Source organism: Gossypium arboreum, chromosome 9, assembly GCF_025698485.1.
Source record: "Gossypium arboreum isolate Shixiya-1 chromosome 9, ASM2569848v2, whole genome shotgun sequence".
NCBI lineage: Eukaryota > Viridiplantae > Streptophyta > Magnoliopsida > Malvales > Malvaceae > Gossypium > Gossypium arboreum.
Genome location: NC_069078.1, coordinates 70,806,652 through 70,830,035, shown reverse-complemented (window position 1 = coordinate 70,830,035; position 23,384 = coordinate 70,806,652). Strand labels below are relative to the sequence as shown.

Here is a 23,384-nt window from a genome sequence, read left to right as displayed (position 1 = left end):
CACAATACACTAACTAACAATATATAACCTAATCTTAAATTCCTAATAAAATAGCTATAAAATATTTTTTAAAATATATTACTAAAAAAATCACAATACACTAATACACTAAACCACTAAACACTAACAATTTATATAACCTAATCTTAAATTACTAATAAAATAGCTATAAAATTTTTTTAAAATATATTACTAAAAAATTACAATACACTAATACACTAAACCACTAAACACTAACAATTTATATAACCTAATCTTAAATTACTAATAAAATAGCTATAAAATTATTTTTTAAAATATATTACTAAAAAATCGCAATACACTAATACACTAAACTACTAAACACTAACAATTTATATAACCTAATCAACTATAAAATTATTTTTTAAAATATATTATTACTAAAAAATCACAATACACTAATACACTAAATACTAACAATTTGTAACCTATCTCATAAATTATTAACAAAACAAATAACTATAACAAAATACAAAAACTAATAATTTATAACCTAATTATAAACTACTAACAAAATAATTATACAATTTTTTAAAAAATTTACATTGCTAAAACTCACAAAACACCATAATTTTATAATAAATTACTAAAATAATACATTACCTTTTTTTTTCTTCTTCTTTTTCTTCCTTCTTCTTCTCATTCTCCTTTTTCTCTTTTCTTTCTCACAATCGGTGGCTGCTTCAATATGAGGGGGACCATGCTTATAAGGTTCCCCATAAAGTTTTTTTTTTCCATGAGTGATTTGACTCATGCATGGAGAAAAAATGGGCAGCATGCAGGGGTAGCAAAAGCAACGGCAGTAGCAGCAGCAGGTGGAGCGGCAGCAGCAGCAGTAGGTGGGGGTGTCGAGCCTACCTGTCAGGCACGACTAGTCGTGCCTACTTGACAGGCTCGACCCGTTTTGGGTATTTTTTTACTCGTATAAAATTCATATTTTTATATATATATTAATATAAATATTAAAAAATAATATAATAATAAATTTTTAAATGAAAAAAATTTAATATTAAAAAATCGGTTGTTCCTGTCAGGTAGACACGACCTAAAAAAATATACCATTTTCGTAATTAATCTGGCTAGCAACCTATTTTCGTGTATAAATTTTTTTTTTTTATAATATTGAGGTAAAAAACCCGACAAATGGGGAAACCAAACAATAATTGTTTTGTCCATAAATTTAATCTCTTTGATAAAACTTATTGGAAAATATTTTATCTAAAATTACTAATTAATTCAATATATACAAATAATTTTTGTTCTTAAACATATGGACAATTTTGGTAAAACTAAGATGTCACTCGTTTTATGGTTTATGAAAATTAATTTTTGAAATTTGTAATTATCACTCTCAATAATATTATATATAAGATTCAAATTCATTTTTTTAAAATATAATGTATCTTACTATTATATTCAACACTTATTGGTTGCCCAATTTTTATTTCAATTCTTTTATATCTTTTAAATTTTAAGTTTAACAGTAAAATTTTTAAAAAAAATCAAATAAATATCCATTAAAATCTTAATACATTTTTTGTTATATTTGAAACCCGTAAATTTCAATCTGTGTCGACAAAGAAATTCATCAAAATTTTAGAGACAAATGAGATTAGATTTCATATAAAGACAATCCAAATTTTTAATAATTTCTCACATTCAAACTAACTACTTCAATTTTAATTAAATTTCCAGAAATGATTAATCAACGATTTTCATATAAGTATATATTTAAGAAAAAACAATTAAGTTAAAACATTTAAGTATTAAAAGTTTTTCTGTTAAAAGTGGACACTGGTCTCTTAGAGAAACCATGTGGAATCTGAAGGATAGGTGGTGGAAAATCTTTTGGAAATTTCAATATATTATGCGTGTTCGTTTATTCTTATGGCTTGTGTTTAAACAATGCATTCTTACAAATATGAAAAGGATAAGGAGGTGCATTGGTAATGATGACGTTTGCTCAAGGTGTAATTATGAGTCTGAAGACATTCTGCATATGTTTAGGGACTGTCTTGCTGCCAAAGAAGTATGGTTATGTGTTCTACCAGCCAATAAGCAAGCTGATTTTTTTCTTCAGCAATCTACTTGATTGGATGGAATCTAATTTATTGAGTCCTTTAAGGATGCTGAGTGTGAAAAATAAATAGAATAAAATAAATAAAAATAAAGAACACATAAATTTTACGTGGAAACCCTTTCGGGAAAAAAACCACGGGCAGAGGAGAAGAAAATTCACTATGTCGAAAAATTTTTACTCAAATACAAGAGGAATAGACTATGTCTATTTATAGGCTTGCAAAGCCATATTCTAGTAGGATTGAAACACCTTATCCTAATCAATATAAAATAGATGGAGTTTAATAAGGTTTAAAACCTTATTCTAAAATAAAATAAAAGAAGTCTAGTTCTATATGGATTTTACTTTTATTTTATTTTCCATCGTATTTTATTTAAATAAGAATTTGGGTCACTTAATTCTAACAATCTCCACCTTGACACAAATTCTCAATGAACAAGTTCTTCATCGCGAACTTTCAATAAACAAGTTCTTCACCTCTTCCAAAAACCCCTTAAGGGTTTAACTTCAACAATGAACACCAACCAAGTCTAAGCAATGCTCAAACTTGGTTATAGGAAGTGACTTAGTCATCATATCTGCAGGATTTTCATGAGTGCTAATTTTGCTCACAACAATATCACCACGAGCAATAATATCACGAACAAAATGATACCGAATATCAATGTGTTTTGTTCTCTCATGAAACATTTGATCTTTTGTAAGAAAGATGGCACTGATCGTCACAAAATATCGTGCTGATTTGAAGGTCTTCATTGAGTTCACGAATAGTCCTTCAACCAAATAGCTTCTTTACAAGCCTCAGAATCGCCATGTACTCACCTTCAAGTGGTAGACAAAGCGATCGTAGTTTGCAAAGTGGCTTTCCAACTAATTGCACAACCTCCGATTGTAAAGACGTAACTCGTGAGAGATCTTCTTCTATCAAGGTCTCCAGAAAATCAGCATCAACATACCCTATAACTCCATCTTTAGTTCTTCCAAACTGTAAGCAAACATTAGTAGTGCCTCGTAAGTATCTTAAAATCCATCGAATCGCTTTCCAGTGTTCTTTACCGAGATTCGCCATGTATCTCGCTAACCGACCGATCGCATATGATAAATCGGACGTGAACAAACCATAGCATACATGAGAGATCCTATCGCACTAGAGTATGGAACATGTGACATGTACTCAATCTCATTATCGATTGAGGAGATAAGGCCGATGAAAGTCCGAAATGGGTCGCTAAAGGAGTACTAACAGTGCTTAGCACTCTGCATATTGAACTCAAAAGAACTTTCTCAATGTACCCTTCCGACTTAGGTACAATTTACTTGCTTTTCTATCTCGAGAATCTCCATACCAAGTATCTTCTTTGCTGGTCCTAAATCTTTCATCTCAAATTCTTCACTTAGTTGGGCTTCAACCTTTCTTATCTCTCTTTATCTTTTGTCGCTATCAACATGTCATCAACATAAAGAAGTAGATACACAAAAGAACCATCACTTTTTTTTCTTAAAGTAGACACAACTGTCAAAACTACTTCTTTTGAAATCATGAGAAGTCATAAAGGAATCAAACCTCTTGTACCACTGTCTTGGTGACTGTTTCAAACCGTAAAGTGACTTTTTCAAAGAAGCAAATATAGTCCTCTTTTTCGAGACTATAAAACCCTCTCGGTTGTTGCATGTAAATATCTTCCTTAAGTTCTCCATGCAAAATGCGCTTTTACATCTAACCTCAAGCTCCAAATCATGCATGGCCACAATACCAAGCAAAGCTCGAATCGAACTATGCTTAACAACCGGAGAGAACACATCTGTGAAGTCCACTCGGAATTTGATCAGTAACCCTTTGCAACAAGCCTTGCTTTATATCCGGTTCTTCAACTCCTGAGTCCCTTCTTTCTTTTTAAACACCCATTTACAACGAATGCCTTTTTACCTTTAGGAAGTTTTACAAGATCCCATGTTCTGTTTTTGTGGAGTGATTCCATCTCCTCTTGCATAGCAAACATCCACTTTTCTCGAGTCTTCACACTAATCGCCTCGAATAATTAAATGGCTCTTGATTCGCATCTATATCTTCACCACATTTAAAGCATAAGCAACTAGATCAACCTCGGCATACTTCTTTGGAGGTTTAATTTCTCTTCTTGTCCTGTTTTTGGCGATAGAGTATTGCGTTGAAGAAGCAACTCTATTCTCAATTTTGTACTTGGCTTGAGGAGTTGATTCTGTATTAATCGATGCTCCACCGCTTTTGGTTTTCTTTATTGGAAGAGTCTTTAAGAGATAAGTTAGGTAGCATAGCGTTTCATCAAAACAACATCTCTGCTAATCACAACTTTTCTATTTTCAGACACCATAACTTATAGCCTTTTACACCAGCTTTATAACCAAGAAAAACGCATTTAATGGATCTCGGTTCCAATTTTCCATTATCAACATGAGCATACGCAGGACACCCAAAAATCTTTAAATAAGAATAATTAGCAGGATTACCAGACCATACCTCTTGTGGAGTCTTTTCTCAATGGCAACGGATGGAGATCGGTTGATCAAAAACATGCAGAGAGGTCGCTCGCTCAAAATGACTTGTAAGTTGGCATTTGACAACATACATCGAACCTTCTCCATGATCGCTTCGTTCATTCGCTCGCAACGCCGTTTTGTCTTTGTGGAGTATGACGAATCGTCAAGTGTCTCATGATCCTTCCGACTTGCACAATCTATTAAACTCATCGAATGAACTCTAAGTCATTGTCTGCATGACGGAGGTATTTTATCTGCTTTCCGTCTGCTTTTCAATCATAATTTTCCAAGACTTAAATGTGGAAAACACATCGCTTTTCGCTTGGGAAGAACGCCCAAACTTTTCGGAAAAATCATCAATAAAGGTTAGCATATAATTAGCTCCACCTCTCGAAGGCACTCGACGGCCACCACGATCGAATGGATATACTCCAACGTTTCCTTCGTGTTATGGATTCCTCTAGTGAATCGAACTCTCTTTGCTTCCCAAAACACAAGGTGCTCACAGAAATTCGGTTTGCAAATTCCTTGCCCATTAAGAAGTCCTCTTTGCTTAATTCGCCATGCCATTCTCACTCATATGCCCTAGGCGCATATGCCAAAGTTTAGTAATATCATCATCGACAAGGAAGAGGAAGCGACAATTGCATCACCAATAATGATAGAACCTCAGAAACATATAACTTGGCAATCTTTCTTTGCCCTTTCATCACAACAAGGGACCCTTTGAAATCTTTAAAACCCCACTTTCACCGTGTATCTGCACTTTTGAATCAAGAGTACTCAACGAAATTAAATTTCTTTTCAATTCGAACATGCCGCACGTCACTAAGTGTTCGACAACTCCATCAAACATCTTAACTTTAATTGTTCCAACAATGCGATTTTACATGAAGCATTATTTCCCATCAAAACAACACCTTCAGATCTTGTTTCATAAGTTGTAAACCAATCCCGATTGGGACTCATGTGGAAGGTGCAAACTGAATCAAGTATCCACTCCTCGCTTACTTTAGAATCATTGATGAAGCAACTAGAAGTTCACCATCGTTGTAGTCTTCTACAACATCGCCTTCACCGAATTTTCCGTTGTTTTCCTTTTGATTCGCACCTCCCTTTTAATCTTATTTTGTAGCTTATAGCACTCAGATTTAATGTGCCCTTTCTTCTTGCGAAGTTGCAAGTTTTACCTCTGCTTGAAGATTTCGATCTACCCTTAGATTTACCACGAGGATTTCGTTCTGTGTTCTACCACGATCATCATCAACATTCCGGTCTTGTCTCCCACGAACAATGAGACCCTCTCCCGAGAGTTGGGTTTAACCACAAGATGCTTCATCTTATCATACGAGGTTAAAGAATCATAAACCTCATCAACTGTGAGAGACTCATGGCTATATAAAATCGTGTCTCTAAAGGTTGAATAAGACGGGGGCAACGAACAAAGTAGAATCAACCCTAGATCTTCCTTATCATACTGAACCTCCATGGCCTCCAAGTTTGAGAGAATTTCTTTAAACACTGTTAAGTGTTCGTGTACAGACGCACCTTCCTCCAAACGATGAGCATAAAGACGCTGCTTCATATGCAACTTGCTTGTTAGAGTTTTCGACATACATATTTGTTCTAGCCTCTTCCATAATGCAGCGGCAGTTTTCTCTTTCATCACATCCTGCAAAATTTCGTTGGACAAATGCGATGTAATTGTGTTAATGCCTTTCGATCCTTACGCTTCTTCTCTTCATCTGTTAATGTCAAGGCATCTTATCTATCCTAGCAGGGCATCCTCTAGATCCATCTGCAAGAACGCTTGCATCTTAATTTGCCACAACGCAAATCGGTGTTGCGATCCAACAATGAATTTCATACTTCAAAGACGCCATTACCGTGATCGAGATGAATAACCCTAAGCTCGATACCAATTTGTGAAAAACAAATAGAATAAAATAAATAAAAATAAAGAACACATAAATTTTACGTGGAAACCCTTTCGAAAAAAACCACGGGCGGAGAGAAGAAAATTCACTATGTCGAAAAATTTTTACTCAAATACAAGAGGAATAGACTATGTCTATTTATAGGCTTGCAAAGCCATATTCTAGTAGGATTGAAACACCTTATCCTAATCAATATAAAATAGATGGAGTTTAATAAGGTTTAAAACCTTATTCTAAAATAAAATAAAAGAAGTCTAGTTCTATATGGATTTTACTTTTATTTTTATTTCCATCGTATTTTATTTAAATAAGAATTTGGGTCACTTAATTCTAACACTGAGTATAGGGATCACTTCGTCTAGTCTTTTTAGTTTAATTGTTTGGTGCATATGGTAAAATAATTTTTTTTTTGTGTGTGTTTCAAGAAATTTTTTGGCCTTCTTTTGAAACTGTTAGTTCATCTGTGAGTTAGCTCATAAGAACGATACACCAAGCTAACTTAGAACCGCTTTTAATTTACCTTCATCAGGTAATTGGGATATCTTACATATCGATGGTTTTGTTCAGTCAAATGCAGGTTTTGCTGTTGTTGGGGTGTAGTGAAAAAACAAAATGGAGATTGGATATTGGGTTTCAATCATTATTTAGGGGACTGTTCGATTTTTGAGGTCGAGCTTTGGGGTGTCATGAATGGTCTGATTCTTCTCAAAAGACGAGGGTTTAATAAGGTCTTGATTCATACTGACAGCTTAGAGGTGGTTAATGCCTTCCAGGATAGACAATTGGCGAATTTATCCTCAACCTTGATGAGAAGGATTAATTGAAAATTAAACACTATGGATCAATGCAGCATTAGACACGTTCCAAGGGAGAGGAATCAAGTGGCTGATTGCATAATTAAGTATTTGAAGATGTATTTGAACAGCTTGAAACAAGATTATGTACAGATAGAATTATTTAGAATATGATGGTTTAGTTTAATTTATTTGCGGAGTTTACTCACAAAAGAAGAAGTTAATTTGCTAGTTTGATCGTGAGCAAATTATAAGAAAGTTGATTTTTTTTTTTAAATATGACTTCTATATCTTAATATGAAGTCGAGTTTCATCATTTCAAATAAGCATAATAATAAATTTAGTTTTCAATATTTATATATTTTTATAAATTTAATCCTTATTTTTTAGATCTAAATTTGGTCTTGACCTTTCAAAAAGTAGTCAAATTAAGTTTTTTTTAATGAAAATATTGATTAAAACATTAATATTTTTAATGATATTAGCATAACAACCTCCATAGTAGTTTAGATATGCTTTATGCAAACATAGCACTATTTTTCTCATGTCAATAAATAATTTAATAATTATAAAATATTCAAAAATATAATAAAACAGTCCAAAATTGAAAAAATTAACATGAAGTACACGTGAATTGCCATAAAGGTTTTCATGTCTACAATTCAACATTTTAGTAAATATTTTATTAAAAAATAATATTTTGATTCTTTTAAAAGTTGATGCTCAAAAGAATAAAAATTAAATTGACAAAAATATAAATATTAACTATAAAATTTATCATTATAATTTCAAATATTAACATTTCAAAGTATATTTTAACGATATTGTAATCTCACAAATTTCAAATATATATTGGTACTTTAATGGATAATTTGCTTGATTTTCTTCGTAAACTTCTACCCCTGAACATAAAAGAAGTTCGGGTTGTTTTTATATTAAATTTAATCTCATTATTTCTAAGGTTAAGATTTAAAATTTTATTTTGATGATTTTTTATTGATATGCATTGAAATCTACAAATTTCAAATATAAAAAGAAAAAAATCAAAGGTTAGTTATTTCTTATAAGATAAACTGTAAAAATAGTCATTTTTGTTTGCTTTCAATTATATTCTAGTCACTTATGTTTGAAATGTTACATTTTAGTCATTTTCATTATCATTTTGTTACGAAGTGATCACTCTACCGTCAAGCTCCGTTACCTCCCAAACGGTGGTCTTATGTGGTGGTCCTACATGGCAGTCCAAATGGGTTTTAAATTCCAACTTGGATGCCCTACGTGATAGTCCAAATTAAATTTATTTAATTAAAAACCTATTTTCATCCCAACAACTGGACATCCAAGTTGGCATTTAAAATTTATTTGGACTGCCACATAGGACTGCCATTAGGGAAGTAACGAAGTTTAATAGTAGATTTACCACTTTGTAACAAAATGATAATGTAAGTGACTAAAATGTAACAAGTGAAACATAAGTGATTAAAATGTAACCTAAGGCAGACAAAAGTAACTATTTTTGTAGTTTACCCTTTCTTATATAGTGGATCTCGCGAACTTAGCAACGTATTTATAGAGAACCTGACATATGTTTCTCAATGAAGCTAAAAATATCGCGAATTTTGGGTTCTTCTCCAAACTTCAGGCTAGCAAAACTCAGGATAGACAACTTCGTTAAGATTATATGAGGGCCATGTAGAGGCATAAAGTAATTGATTACCAATCATCCCAAAATGACTTATCTAAAAATATAACATCTGTCGAAACCATTTTTTTGCTTGATCCAGGCTGCAACTCGTTGCTCACTTATCCCCGCGATACTTGTCAGCTCCTTTAAGAAAGTTAAGATGTGACGGCTCTCGAATAATCTTTGTCGGCTTGAATCCTCGAGCGATGAAGCAAATTCGTGTATTTCTTCATGGGCTATCAGCCTTCTTTCATTGTGTTTACTTGGACCATATTTAGACAACCGTGTTATAATCCACTTTATCAAGAAATTCGTTTTCTTATGACAAACTGTTCTATTTAGCAATCAAATATGAATCAACACCTCCTTTCTCTGATGATGTAATGCAATGCAGTTATAAACAAAACAAAAAACAAAACACGTTAGTACAGGAGAAATAAATAAAAAATAAAGCACCTATTCGGGTGACCACTAGGGGTTCGGAGTGGCTCTACCTAGGGTAAACTCCTAGGTCTCTCTATATGTGGCTCGGTTCTAGAGAAAGGGTACCTGAACCAGCAGATTCCTCAATCTTCACCCATTATAGGTTTATATGGATCGAGTTCAGTTCAGGGGAACACATTTCCCTATGACCATGCAGAGATGAAAATCTCACGAAATCATAGGTACGGATGTATCCCGGAAGCAATCCACTAGCCTATGCGGAGGTGAAAACCTCACGAAGGCATAGTTTCTCACTCCCACTTAAAGGTGTAACCACAATGGTCATGCAATGTAATGTGCAAGGATATATGCATAAAAAAAACTCGAAGCAATAAAGAAAATATGAATAAAATAATGAAAACCGTAAGAAAAACGGATGAAATACAATGAAGGGATCATAAGTTTAAAACGAATTTTCAATTTTCGACAAAGGACGAAAATCAATCAATTTATGGCTCGACTCTCAAAGTCCTCAGTGGAGTCGCCAAGCTGTCGAAACCATTTTTTTGAAAAAACGGGGATCGACTTTATATTTGAAAATGATAAACGAAAATTGGGAGTCGCCACCAATCTTTTTTGTTTAGGTGTGATCGAATCACCTAGAAATTTGGTCATTTTAATAAAATATTTTGATTTACTAAAATAACGATTTTGGTCTACAAAATTTGAGAAAACGGGTTCGGGAGTCGGTTACGTAGAGGAAGGTTTAGCACCGTCGTAACACCCAAAATTGGTACCTAATTGATTAATTAATGTCTTGATGTCGAAAGTTGAAAAGATTTTAAAATAAAATTTTAAAATATGATCCCTTTTTATGAATGTTTAGATAGCTCGAGGTGGATATTAAGATTCTCTTGTTTCGAAGAAATAAAATATCACATCCAGTTCGTAGGACATGACATTTCGAACCTTCGATACCAAAATCATCTCATGATTTCCAAAACTCATGCATTGAAATTTTAAAAAGGATATTCGGTTGTTTGATCAAACGAAAAATCAAAACCCAACACGTAGGGCACGTTTTCTCGAAATTTCCAAACACAAAATATTGCCTTATTTTTTTGAAGAAAAATGTGGACGGAAATTTAAAGGGATGTTTGATTATTTGGATAAATAAAAAATCGAAACCCAGCACATTAGTGCACGATTTCCCGAATTCCCAAACATCAATCATCGCTTTTGTTTTAGAGTTTAGAAAACGTGGACGGGATTTTAAAGGAAAATTTGATTATTTAAATAAATGAAAGATCGAAACCTAACACGTTAGGGCACGATCCCTCGAATTTCTAAACATCAAACATCGCCTTTGTTTTATTTAAGTCGACTCAAAATACATTAATTTGACTTGAAATAAAGTGGAATCATTAATTGGATTAATAAGTTGAAAACTACAATGTGACAATTGAGAATGAAAGGCGAATAAACATGGAAAAATATACATGGATAACGAACTTTATTAATGAACGAAAATAGTATAAAAAAAAACAAATTAACATACACACAATAGCAATGAGCTCACATCCAAACAATAATAATCAAAATAATGAAAACTAAAATATAGCTAATTAAAGAAACAAATCAGAATAAAACCATAACAAGTTGTCAAACATAGATAAATAAAATTAAGATAGCAATACAAAAGACTAATGGACAATATGAAATAATAATATATGGAATAATATGAAAACAAAAAAACATATAACATACATCATTTAAATATCAACATGAATAATCAAAGACAAATGAATTAAAATAATATAAAATAAATAATATAACAAGGTTTAAAATAAATGATAAATGAAACCAATTAAAGTTGTAACGGCCTAATTTTCAGTGGTGTCGGAAATGGTGATTTGAGATCACTAAATTCGACAAATATGATTGAACAAGATAGTAATTTAATATTTATGAGTCAAGTAAGAATTTAGAAGAATTTGTGAAATGGTGAAATTAGTGAATTAAAAGAATTTATTAGGTCAAACGGGTCAAAAATGAGGTATCGAGACCTCAAAGTTGAAAATTGAGCTATAAATATTTTTATAAATATTTATGGAGTGTCATTGAGTTAGTATTAAAGTTTCGTTAGAAAATTTTAACGTTTGGATGGCTAATTAATTAAAAAGGACTAAATTGAAAATAGCGCAAAATTTGTTAAATTGTGAGTAAATAGCTTAAGTATTTAAAAAGATGGATTTAAAGAGCAATTAGACCCAAAGGTTAATGGCTGGACGGTTTGGGTATGAAATAAGCAAGAAAACAATGTGAACAAGGGGCAAAATTGGAAATAGCATAAAAGTTAATAGTTAAATAATGATGTAATTGAAAAATCTAGACATTTCTTCATATTTTCTAAGCCAAAACGCCATAGAAGGTCTGTAGAAAGCTGGTTTTTCATATTTTTACATCATGTGAGTTTAATTCTTACTTTTCTTGATAATTTTTATGTTTTTATGACTTTTACAATTAGGTCCACTTGTAGAATTCATTAGTTTTTGATTTTATGGGTGAAATTGGAAGTTACCCTGGATGGATAAGGGAATTTTATGATGAATTATTATGAAATTTAAGTTCTAATTTCATATTAAGGTGGTTTTATTAAGTGATTTTGATAGGAAATGATATTTAGGACCTAAATTGTGAAAAAGTTGTGAATTGAAGGTTTCTGTTGAAATTAAGAATATAAAAGGTTTTGAAATAGTTTATAATGATAAAATAAAGTGTTAATTGAGAAAAATTAGTTCAATTGATGGGTGAATTGAGCAGGGACTAAATTGTGAAAACTGTAAATTTTGGGGTAAAAGTGCAATTTCGAAATTTGAACAGCATAAATTGTGAAGTGAAATAGAATTGAAATGGATGCTAATGAAGGAATGATTTTATAATTATAGATCAAGAAAACGAACTGAATCGTGGAAAGGAGAAAATTCAAGAATAGTCCCTGAATTTCTACGACTTTTGCAAATTAGTCCAGGTAAGTTCATATGGCAAAGTTCAATGTTTTGATATGAAAATCTTATGATTGTTAAAGTATTTTATTGTTGATGAATACTATCAATTTGCATTAACTAATGAATAATGTGTAACTAAAAGTACAAATTAGTAGGAACAATGGATTTGAGTGCTTCTATTCTGTGACCCTGATGAATTGACAAAAAATATGTGATAAGTGTGCCCGTTTAAGACCATAGCTGGGCTATGGCATCGGTGCAATGTGATAATGTGACTCCGTATAAGACCATAGTTGGGCTATGGCATCGGTATAATGTGATAATGTGATTCCGTATAAGACCATGTCTGGGATATGGCTTTGGTATGATATGTGAACCGTGTAAGACCATGGCAAGGCTATGGCTTCGGTGTGTGATGCGTAACAATGTGAAAGTCCATAGTTTACTATGGCAATGTGATAATGAAGCACTCAATTTCCTTATTGTTCCTTAAATTGACAATGAAGTAAATGAGAAATGGGCCTAAGGGAGTTAAATTGTGAGTAGCCATATGGAAATTATTCCAATGAGTTATTAATGAAATTGTGATTTGGAGGATGAAATAATTAAACTAATAGATATAAGATTGTGTACGATATTTGATATGATTTGTGTTTATATGCCTATGAGCTTACTAAGCTTCAATAAGCTTACTTGTGTGTGTTTAATATTTTTATGTAGATTGACTTGAAGTGAAGTGGGTAGATCGGATCAACACAACAGGGCACACTATTCAGATCAATTCTGGTAGTTTTTGTTTTATGTTTAAAGATTTATATGGCATGTATAGAGTTTGAATGAATTGAAGTAATGATGTTATGAACTAGTTAACAATATTTGTACTAAAACAGTTTTTGGTAAGTAGCAGTAGTTTGACTTTGAAAATTCACCATAAATTGTGGAAATTGAGTTAAGGGCTGGGAAAAAAATGAGATTAAAGCCTAATGAGTCTAGTTTCATATAGAGGAAACGGTGCATGCAATTGGATTTTATGTTATGAGATATTTAAATTGTGGTGAGATAGAGTCTGAATGACTTCGAGTTCCCCTGTTCTGATTTTAGAAAATTATTAAAAATTTCACAAAAATAATTATGAGTCATACTGTATATGTATGGATTCCTCATTGGGTCTATTTTTAAGAAAAACAAACGGCATGGTTATTTGAATTTTGTACAGAGAGAAATTTGGTTCGTAGTGCACAGGGGTCAAAGTAGCCAAACCCTGAAACAGGGGAGGATTTAACTAATAAACTGTACTAATTGGACCAACCAAAAATTATAAAAAAAAATTGGTAAGTAGATATATGAGTATAAATTTGGGGAAAATTTACGGATTTGGGTTTCGAGTTTTATAACTCGAGATATGAATTATTTAGCAACTATGACGCAGTTGGACAGCTTGTCTGAAAAGTATGATATAAATTATCTAAATTTGGTTAAGTGCTCAAATAAGTTTAGTAGTGCCTTGTGCTCGACTCCGGCAACGGTCTCGGGTAAGGGGCGTTACAAAAGTACAAAATAAAAGTTTAAAATAAATAATTTATAAAAGGTTTAAAATAATAATATATGAAACGGTTCGAATAAATAATATATAAATTTTAAAATGAAGTATAAATCAATTTGAAATAAATAGTTTATAAAGAAATTTAAAATATATAAAATAATTTAAAATAATAATACAAAACAAATTAAAATAAATAATATGATATAACAATTTAAAACAAATACTATATGAAAAAGAACTTAAAATAAATAAAAGCGCTCAAAATAAATACTACGAAAGATTTATAATAAATAAAATAAAAAAGAAAACAAAAAATACAATATAATTAAAATAAGATGACAAGATAATAATGTATGTATATACGATATATATTTTAAAAAAGTGAAAGCCGTAATAATAGACAAATAAATAATATTAAAATAAAATGGATTCATAAAAAGGGTTAAAATTCAGCAAAGGATTAAATTGGAATCAAATGAAATTTGGAACCTAAATTATGATAAAATAAATGAATAAACATAAAAGCACTATATTGAATCTCGAATGGAATTTAAGGGGTTTAAATCGGAATAAAAACATGATAAAGGACCATATTGAAGAGCACGAATTATATAGAGGGACCCAAAAGGAAAATATTCCAATGCGTGCATCCCTTAGCGAGCCAGGGGCTAAATTGAAACGCGCGCAAAATATGTGGCCAAATTTATAAAAATAAGAAAAGTGTAAAAGGACCAGATTGTAGCGCATCGAAAAAGCGAAAGGGCTGATTGCGCAAATTGCCCATGCGCTAGAAAAACGCGAATCCTAGCTCTGCGGGTCGGATCAAAAACGGGTGGACCAAAAAGACGCTGTTTTGGCGTCTGTGCATTGGCCCAAAACGGCACTGTTTTATATAAATTATAAAAGTTATTTTTTTTGACAAAAAATTTATTTTTATTCCTTCATTTCAAAAAAACCAAAAAAAAAAACAAAAAAAGGTTCTCTCAACTTTTCTCCCACTCTTTAGTATCCGGCCACCGGACCGATCATTGGCCACCATGTCGATCGTCGGTCGCCGGTGTCGGCGTCGCCCGGAGAGTTCAAAAAAACTCACTTTTTAACCTCCTTTTTTAAGCAAGACTTAGATCTAGGATTTATTAAAAAAAAAACTAACAAAAAGAAAAAGGAAAAGAAGCAAATCGCGAGGGAACGCCTTCGTCTTTGCTGCGTTTCAAACCTCCGTCGAAACCCAAACTGGTTTTGTGACGTCCAGGCTACTGAAAGCTTTTTCAATGGCGTCGAAAGACGAATCAGTATGTTTTTCGTTATTTATCTATTTATTTATTTCAAATAAAATAAAAACAAATGAAAAGAATCACCTTTGATTTTTTGAATCTGTTTCAAACTTCTATTTTTTTACTTTCTTCCTCCCCCTTTTCATTTCGATTTTGCTTGTGGCTTTATAGCCGAAAATACAACATTTTTTTTACTGTTTATTACTTTTTCTGCTCTATTTCTGCTACTGTTCATATTGCTATTTGTGGTTGTTCTCTGTCTGCTTCTGTGTTCCTTGCAGGTCAACGGAGGCCATTCTGATGCAAAGATACAATCCTTGGGCGTTGGGCATGCTGACAGAGCATGTGGAGGCAGTGGCACAAGAGAGGGATTAGGGTTTTCCTTTTACTGAAAATAGGTTTAGGTTGTGGGCCATCTGGGCCTTTAGATTTTTTAATTCTGGGTTTCTAATTTTGTTGTAAATGGACTTTGGGACTTCTTTTTCTTTTGTAAATTTGGATTGTTATTTAATTTTTGTTTTGGTTTTGTTCTATTAGGCTCTGGCAAATTTGAGACTCTACAATATCATCATCACTGTCAAGAATATCAAATCAGGCTTCAATGCTAGTGTCCTCAAGACACACAACTAAACTTATTCCTCACTATAAAACAACTATGCAAACAACTCATACAGTCTACATACTCATTCATTCTTCTTTAATCATCCAACTCTTCTCAAAATAGATCTCTTCCCCAATCTAAACCTTCTTTTTCCTCCATTGTGTCATCATCTTCCTCCCTTGTTTACCTCATTGGTTAACAAGTTTTAATGAGAATATACTTGCTTTTATTCAGAAATTTATATGTTTAAATGAAAAAACTGCAAATGTTTATATAAACAACAATTATTGAAATATATTTAAGGATAAAAACAATTATCAAAGAGATAAATTTAATTGATAAAAAAATATTATTTATTTCCCGTCGCCAAAGTTATTTGTGGGGGCATGAATACGGGCAGCAACTAGGGGTAGAAGAATTTTATTCAGGTGTGGAGTCCCGTAGTTCAATCTGTAACCTAAATTTTATGAGTGCAAAATAAAATTACCGGATTGAAAGGGAAATGGAAAAGACAAGACTGTATATGTTGGTCCATTTTGGAGTACCATTTAAAACATGTATGAATTGGAACAAAAATAATACCAACCTGAAGTGTATTATTTAATCCAATATAGTAACCAAGATATATCCAAGGATTTAGCTGCTATCCAATTACTGATTTACAACATTCTAAAGTGGGTAATATTTGAATTTGAAGACAATTTTATATAATCCAAAAAAGTATTTGAATTGGTGAAGTAAATTACTTATGGTTACCATATATGTTCTTGTCCTATTCTTTTCGGATGTTGGTGATGGTTATATGGATAAATTATATTTTAATAACTTCGAGAAGATAGAATTTGTATACAATAATTTTGAACGTAATCCAAAGATTTTGTCAAGATTATAGAGTTGGATGTAACATTAGCGTAGGTTGTGAAAATTTCGGATTAATTATAAAGTATTATGTATCAAGTTAAAATTATTATGAGTAAAACTAAAGTAAGTATTGATGAAAATGATTACATCATATTTGTGTCATAATTATTATTTTAATTAATTTAAATTAATTAAAGAAATAAATATTAAAAATTTACATTATCACTAATTAAAAATAAAATAATTAAGTGATAATATCAAATTATTATTTTATTTTTGTTGAGTATGTATCGCATTTCGGTCAAATTAAGACACAAACAGACAGCGACGTTGTGACAAGGAACCATGCGACGTCACAACGACGAAACATGGGAGAAGCATAAACAACGTCGCGACAACACGATAGGTGATAAGTGCTAAAAGTAACATATTTTAATCCTATTCTTAATGCGTTTTTGGGTGATTATTCGATGTTAATGGTAAATTTTATGCTCATAATTCTTTAAAATCATATTTTTATACTTAGGAGAGCATTTGGGAACAAAATGAGCGAAAATCAAGTGAAAATCGGAGCAAGTTACAAGAGCCACATGGGCTGCCAGACGGCCATGTGGCCGGCCATGTCCATTTCGCGAATTGTACTCCAAACAGTGGAAAAACACGAGTTTTAGGGTTTTGCGGGCATTTATAAGCCTTATATATGACAAAAGTAAGAAGATAAGAGAGATTCGTCATAGAATACTCAAGAAAACAACTCGAAAAACACCATTGAAATCGATTCTGAAGTAGATTTCCATCAAGATTGAAGATTCCCTTTTGATTTCTTTGGAGATTATTATGAGTTTTGTTTGTTTCTTGTGGTTATACTGTATTTTAGATGTTTTTATTTGCTAACATGAACTAATTTTTTAAATACCCATCACCAGAGGGGCATGGTGAATAGTCCAACATGCAAGCTGTCAAACATCCTCAGATAACTATCTATGAAGTTATCATTGTCGATCAACTCAAGGAGCTCATTAAAGAAGTTGTCAAGGATCAATTTTGATTGTGCAATTCAACCGTCATACACATGCTAAGTCGTACTCATACAAGATTTGTAACACCCCGAACCCGTATCCGTTGTCAGAATAGGGTTACAAGGTATTACCGAACTATCACATCACATCATAACATATACATATCTCTTACATTTAATTATTTAAACATTCAAACACATAAATCATTCATATACAATCATATTGTCCCTTATAAGGCTTTATGAGATCTTAAAACATGCTTGGAAAAGGTTCGGGACTAAACAAATAACATTTGAAAACTGTGGAAAACTTAGAAAATTTTCCTAAATACAAAGGTTACACGCCCGTGTGCCCAGGCCGTGTGCCTCTCACGACCACCAGACATGCCCGTGTCATAGGCCGTGTGGAAACAGGACATACATATTGACTTAGGTCACATGGTCGACCACACGCCCGTATGTCAGCCCGTGTGCCACACAGGGCCAATAGACACGCCCGTGTGTCTAGGCCATGTAACTCACTGACTTATTTTAACTAAGCTTCAGTAGACACACAGTCGAGTCACACGCTCGTGTGCTCAACTGTGTGGACAAGAAATAGGATTATTTAAGCCACTTTTCCTCATCCAAATTCAATCACCTATAAGCATTCATATAACACCATACTCTTATTCAATTTGGCAGCCAAAGCAACCATTTCAAAAAAAAAAACACATTATGTGCCATTTAAAAATCCAAGCATTATATGACTTGTAAGCCAATATATGCATATAATCTATTCAATAATTCGAACAATTTGCATATCTTCATTTCATAAACTACTTGCCAAAACATGCCATATTTAGTACACATATACATAACCAATATTTAACCAAGTTAAGGCAAATCACATGGCTTAAACACAAACACATCAATGCATATAAACTTCAATAGCTAAAATAACTCATACATCTCGTATCATCAACTAGCCTATACATGCTATATTACCAATTTCAAAGAGTTCAAAAATACCAAATCAACTCCTGGATAGTGTGATGAAATCTTCGATGACTTCCAACCCGAGCGAGCTTTCAAATCACTGTAAAATACGAAAAATAAACAGAGTAAGCTAATAAGCTTAGTAAGCTCGTATGACTAGTATGTACTATATACAATTTAACAATTAATTCACAAATAGATAAGCATGAATACATATAAATCAACTCCATCGAAATTAACACGTATTACAATAACAACCTGATAATTCCTATATGTATTCATCAGTTTTCACTTACGTATCATATGAATTTATGAAATATTACTTACTTGTCGAGCGTGTCACGTATAGCTGAACTGATTTTTATTATCATTTCAATTCTCGTACCGTTATCTTGTCCGTTAAACCATGGAAATAACATTGAATATTCTGTATTTTGCACACTAATGGGCATATATGTGGTTAAACCACCTATATCTTAATTCACATATAACATTTGTTCGTACGTCATTATAACCTATATTACCACTTCAATACAATCCAACCAAATTTGCCCAATGCATAAGCATATAAAATCATCAATAGATTAGTATCATTATATCGATGTAAACATCAAGTCACCATAGGTGAGAGCAATAAACATTCAATCTCAAGTACATATAACTTCATTCCATATTTAATTCATCAAATAACACCAATACCATGAAATTCACATAACGTTGTGGCAATTCATTTTTATTCGTATAAACTGTAATTCATTCATATAACTAGTAGTTCATCCATATAACCGGTAATTCATCAGTAATAACAGTAATTCATCCATATCAACAGTAATTCATTCATTTCAACATAGCTTATTCATATGATTAGCAAGAGTAATTATGCCCGTTGAACTACGTAGAATTTGGATAGATACTCGGGTAATACACACTAAGTGTATTTATCGGTAATCTGTCAATTCATTATCCTTTTCTCTCTTTCGAGCCATGATTGGTAAGCTCCTCTTAAGCTGATAAATAGTAAACTCTATTAGCTGAAATGGTAAGCTCTATTGAGCTGAATAGTAAGCTCAAACGAGTTGAATCGTTAAGCTCCAATGAGCTGAAAACAGTCAGCTCTTACAAGCTGATTTATTGGTAAACTCATACGACCTATGGTGAGTCAGCAACAAATATAAGATCTCGACCAAAACGGTAACCCTAGTGACATGTCACTCGTATCTAACAAGTTCTTACAGTTCAAACGGGGCTCGGTAATTATCTAACTTCATCATTTAAGCATTCAATGATCAATAATTCAATTTCTCAAATCATATATATATATATTCAATTCAATTAATTATATACATTTAAATACTCAATTCGCATACCTAATGCATATTATCATACCGAATCCATGTAACATATATAACAATTGTAGCATTTCTCTTTCATTCATGTAAACAGTAATTTAATCATATAATCAGTAATTCGAATTTCAAGTGGATAATTCATTCAAATTATACACATACATTTTAAAAAATTACATTTATTTAATAATTCGGTTCTAGCAATACAAACTTACCTCGTGTCGCTTAAATAAAACTATCGACTATTCGTCCACTTTTCGTTTTCCCCGATCTAGATCCGGTAATTGCTTATCTTGAATTAAGCATGTATTAGCCGAAGCTTCAAAGCTCATCCATGGGTTTCTTTGTTTCTAAATTTTGATGGAAAATATAGGATGAAGATAAGTGGAAATTTTAATTTTCTTTTATTTTACCTTATTTTCAAATTTACCTAATTAACCTTCCAATTTAAAACAATTTACAACAATACCAAAGTAAATCTTCCACTAACTAATTAGTGGATTAATAAACACATAAGGACTTTTACTTTAGTGTTCTATAGCTATTTCACTCTTTTAGCTAATAGAATGCAAGTTTTACGCTTTACGCAATTTAGTCTTTTTTACCGAATTAACCACTCAAACGATAAAATTTCTTTACGAAATTTTCACACGAACATTCTATCATACTGTAAACCTTAATAAAATAATAAAATAAATATTTTGAATTTATATTGTGGTCCCAAAACCACTGTTCTGATTAACCCTAAAAACGGGCTGTTACAAGATTGATCGCCTCAAAATGCCAACAAGCTATCAACTTTCCAAATTCCAATAGTTTGACGGCAAAAGGAATCCACACCAACATGTTGCTTGTTTCATGGAGACTTGTCATAACGTCAAAACTGATGGTGATCTCATGGTGAAGCAATTAGTCCGATCACTAAAAGGAAATGCCTTCAATTGGTAAACTTACCTTGATCCTAGAGCAATCGTTAGCCAGGAACAACTTGAATGTGAATTTTTCAACAAATTCTATATCACTCACTGCATTGTTAGCATGATTGAGCTTATTGGTGCAAGACAATGGAAAGATGAACTTGCCACTAACTACATTCATCACTAGAGGAATCTGGGTTTGAACTGCAAGGAAAGATTGTCAGAATCTTTAGCAATTAGACCTGATCATGTGCTCGGCCTAAAGGTCCGCCAGAAAAATGGGAGGGTTCGGGCAAAAATATAGGTCCGAAAAATGGGCTTGGACAAAAAAAGAGGCCCGTTTAAAATTGTTTTAAGAATTGTTTTAGTATCATTTATGTTTTTAAATGTATTTGATTTATTATATTTTAAAAAAAATTTATTTAATAAAATAAGCTAAAAATAATTTAATATAGGTCGGGTCGGGTTGAGCTCAAGCTTAGAAATTTTATTTTAGGCCGAGTTTGGATAATTTTTTAGGCTCATATTTCAACTCGGACTGGGCCCGTGCCTAGAATTTTGTTTGGGCCTGACCTAACCCGGCCCATGATCAGCTCTACCAGCCATCGACATGTGCATCTAAGGAGTGAACCAGGGATTGCGCTACCTTCTTCAAGGCATTAAGTCAAAGGCCTTTAAAAAGTTAGCCACTTGAGCTGATGATATGGAGTTATGACAATTTCTAGAAATCTAGAGCCTTTTATTCAAGAGCCAAAAAGGGCAAAGAGAGAAACTCACAAATGGGGCAAGACCATTCCTAATAAAGGAGAAACGAACAATCTATAGTCGTAAACTCTAAGTCCCTTAAGGTATTTTCAAAATCTAACCAGTCTTACGAAGCAACACCTTCTCCATCTCAAGATAGAAGTAAAGGGAAAATCACTGTGAAAGATAGGCAAGAAAATAACTATCCTTTGAAGGAGGCAAGAAAATAACTATCCTTTGAAAGAGAGGCAAAAATTGGAACTGATCTCCATCTTGCCATATTGGTGTTAAAAAAATCGGAATTGATCTTTGCCTTGCCACATTAGTGTTGAAAAAAACCCGGAACTAATCTCTGCCTCGTCGTGTTGATGTTGAAAAAAATCAGAACTGAACTCCACCTTGTCATGTTGGTGGTAAAAAAAATCGGAATTGATCTCCACTTCACCATGTTGATGAAAAAAATTGAAACTAATCTTCGCCATGTTGGTGGTTAAAAGAAAATTGAAACTGATCCCCGTCTCGCCATGTTAATGTTGAAAATTAGAACTAATCTCCACCTTGTTATGTTGATGTTGAAAAAAATATCGAAACAAATCTCCGTCCTTCCATGTTGATGTTGACAAATCGAAATTGATCTCAACTCGAAAATTATATGCTTTAACCATCGCGAAAGTCTTGGAGGAATGATATATCACGTCTTTGTTCCATGCCCAATATTTGTCGATGTTTTCAAAAAAATCTAGAAGACAACTTGCTCTTCCTTCCTGGCGTACACCTTCAACTTCGATGGTTAACTATAGATGGTTGATACTCCTTATGGTCTTTGAAGTGCACCATAACAAGCTAAAAGAAAAAAACAAGTCAAAGAAAAAGGGAGGAAAAATGTTTTGATGATGTTAGGGACGTAGGTGATATGAAAAAAAAAATATTGTCTGCCCAAACTTTAAATTGGCTTTGGAAATAGATATCAAGATTGACTATCACGAGATCGAATAATGATTGTGTTTCTATACTTCAACATTGATACATAAAAAACTCTTCCGAGACAAAAAAAAGAAAAAAAAAAAGAAAAGTTATTTATAGAACATCCAAACTTGGTTGTCAATACTTTTGCTTGAAGTAGAAATAATGTTCTTAATTGTATTTGCAAAACCATATACTTTGAAGAAGAAGAGGAAGAAGAAGAGCATGTGCACATGGATGGGAGAGCAACAAATTTGGACGCCTGAAGGAACTAATTTCGCACGTGGGATTGAAAAGCATCAAAATCTGTCACTTAATTTCACTCCTTAGAAGGATTGTTATTTGTGCATAAAAAAATGTTTCTTTTGAAGCACAAAAATACAGATGAATTCGGGTATCAAAATCAAATTAAATTCAAGATCACTTCACTTGTTATACTCAACAAAATTCTTGTTCATGATCAAATTTTAAGGGGTACTTTTGAAAATTTTAGACCAATTATAAAGTACCATGTGTCAAGTCAAAATTATTGTGGGTAAAGTCAAAATTAGCATGAGCGGAAATGATGATATAATATTTGTGTCATAATTAATTTTCTCTAATGATTTTAAATTAATTAAAGAGATAAATATTTTATATTTAATTAAGTGATGAATAAATTATCACTAATTAAAA

General features: G+C 32.3%; 1 long non-coding RNA gene across 1 annotated transcript; it reads left to right on the top strand.

Annotated features, from left to right (window-relative positions):
- Window positions 1-11,844: 11,844 nt before the first annotated feature.
- On the top strand, window positions 11,845-13,399 carry LOC128280672 (uncharacterized). The gene is made up of 3 exons (XR_008270773.1): window positions 11,845-11,924; window positions 12,405-12,487; window positions 13,185-13,399. It is a non-coding gene; the product is annotated as an uncharacterized LOC128280672 (long non-coding RNA).
- Window positions 13,400-23,384: the final 9,985 nt, after the last annotated feature.